Source organism: Colobus angolensis, unplaced genomic scaffold (genome assembly GCF_000951035.1).
Source record: "Colobus angolensis palliatus isolate OR3802 unplaced genomic scaffold, Cang.pa_1.0 Scaffold9, whole genome shotgun sequence".
NCBI classification, from domain to species: domain Eukaryota; kingdom Metazoa; phylum Chordata; class Mammalia; order Primates; family Cercopithecidae; genus Colobus; species Colobus angolensis.
In genome coordinates this window covers 5784183-5786541 of record NW_012122931.1, presented here as the reverse complement: position 1 = coordinate 5786541, position 2359 = coordinate 5784183, and the positions used below count along the sequence as shown (strand labels likewise).

General features: G+C 53.0%; 1 long non-coding RNA gene across 1 annotated transcript in view; it reads left to right on the top strand.

The window, feature by feature from the left end:
* The first annotated feature begins 1769 nt into the window (after window positions 1-1769).
* The window catches only part of LOC105504031, an 8730-nt gene continuing 8140 nt past the window's right edge, over window positions 1770-2359 (top strand). The window contains exon 1 of the long non-coding RNA XR_001000561.1: window positions 1770-2015. This is a non-coding gene — a long non-coding RNA (uncharacterized LOC105504031). The remainder of the gene's footprint in view (window positions 2016-2359) is intronic.

Genomic DNA, 2359 nt, shown 5'->3' with positions numbered 1-2359 from the left:
GGAGTTTGAGACCAGCCTGGTCAACATGATGAAGCTCCATCTCTATTAAAAATAGAAAAAATTAGCCAGGCGTGGTGGCAGGCGCCTGTAATCCCAGCTACTCAAGAGGCTGAGGCAGGAGAATAGCTTGAACCCGGGAGATGGAGATTGCAGTGAGCCAAGATCGCGGCACTGCACTCCAGTCTGGGTGACAAAAGCCAAACTCTGTCTCAAAAACAAAACAAAACAAACAAACAAAAAACACTGAATAATTAATCAATCCAGCAAACCTTTATTGAGTACTTACTACATACCATACACTGGGGACACAGAGGGGCTGAACACAGGCGAACATCCGGACTCCCTGTGGAGCTGCCATTCTGTGCACCAAGCAGAGGAAGAAGTAGGTAGAGAAAGCAGCAGACAGCAGTAAGGAGGGGTGGGGAAAAGAAACGGGCTCATGGGGTAAAGAGGCCTGGAGAGGCTCCTACAGATTGTGCGGCAGAGAGGGAAGGACGTGGGGTTTAAACTGAGACCGCCGGAGTGGTGAGAAAGAGCCAGCAGCCTCTAGCCAGCCCAGCCAGTGCAAAGGTCCTGAGACAGGAATGAGTTCAGTGTGATCAGAGAACCAAGAGAGGCCAGCGCAGTGGCGGGTGTGCAGTGAGCCCCAAGGAGAACGAGAATGCAAGTTCTGCAGGGGCTCCTCGTGAAGGGCTGTGTGGCATAAGTATTATGTTCATTGCAAATAAAGAAACTACTAATACAGGGGCTTATACAGACAGAGGATTTTGCCTTAGCCAACGATAAGCCTGGGGTGCGTAGTCAGGCTGGCGTAGTAACTTACGGATGGCACGGCCACCCCTGCTCTATCTTCCCTTTCACTGTCCTTAGTGTGGAGGCCGTGTCCTCACAGTTGCTGCCTCATGGTCATAAGATGGCTGCGGCACCTCCAGGCCTCACATCCATGTTCCAGGCAAGAAGAAGGAGAAGGAGCAAAAGGCCGAAGAGCAGAGAGTGAGAGGGCGTTTTCCTTGCCAGGCTCCATCTCTTCATTCAGAAAGGGAATTGCTCCTCAGGGACTTTTGTTCTAACTTATTGGCTAGATCTGGGTTATAGGGCCACCTTGGACGGCAAGGGAGGCTTGGAAAATCGAGTTTTTTTGTTTGTTTTGTTTTTGAGATGGAGTTTTGCTTTTGTTGCCCAGGCTGGAATGCAATGGCGCGATCTCAGCTCACTGCAACTTCTGCCTCCCGGGTTCAAGTGATTCTCCTGCCTCAGCCTCCTGAGTAGCTGGGATTATGGGCACCTGCCACCATGCCTGGCTAATTTTTTTATATTTTTAGTAGAGATGGGGTTTCACCATGGTGGCCAGGCTGGTCTCGATCTCCTGACCTCAGGTGATCCACCCGCCTCGTTCTCCCAAAGTGCTGGGATTACAGCAGAGGTGTGAGCCACTGCCTCTGGTCCCGGAAAATCGACTTTTAAAATTTTTCTGGTCTCTATAGTAGAAGAAGGAAAGGGAGATGGGCTTGGCTTGACTTTTGGGGTGCCAATCCTAAAGGCCTGCAAAGGTCCCAAGGAGGGAAGGCCTTGGAGAATTCTGGGGACAGAATGCCCCAGGGGTCAGGGGCAGGGGTCAGGCTGAAGAGTGCGGACTTCATCTAGAGGACCGCAGGGAGCCATGGTGCTTTCAGATGAGATGAAGCTGCTATTTAAACTTAGCACTGGAGACACGTCACCATTCCCTGCTCACCTCGGAGACTTGACGGGGGTGTCCTCAGGGCTCTGATGAAGCCCTGACTCCTTGGAGAAGGGCTTGCAGCCCCCAGGGTCTCCCTCCCGGATTGCACACCTCCAGCCCTGGCAGCCTGTCCCCTGGTTGGTGCCCAGCAGCAGGCCACAGATGGCTTCTGGCTGTCCCATGGCGTCGCATCAGGGCACGGAGTGGATAGTGACTCACACGGGCACCTTTTCTGCTTGGAAAATGCCCTACACATCCATCATCTTTGGTTTTTCTGCTAGAACGATGGCACAAGGTGGGTGTACTGTGTGTTCTTTTCACTGATGGGGAACAAGCAGAGAGGCAAGCTCCCCTGCTTGAGTGAGGACTGTGCTCGCCCTGCAGACTCTGGAAGAAGGGCTCCATGCCCAGCCCGCATTGGGCATCTCTGCCTGTCTGCTCAGGGTAGAAGGGCCACTCTCTCAGGGATGATTCGAGGGTCTTGGAGGCCCTATGTGGTGAATCCTGTTTTCCTGCCACATCAAGGGAGTGTGCAATTTTCAAGGCCCCGAGCTCCGTGTTTTCACTGAGGGCAGACATTGGGCATCAGCTGTCTTTGCCCGTGGAGCTGTTCCTCACGCTTACCACACAGGGCTGGGT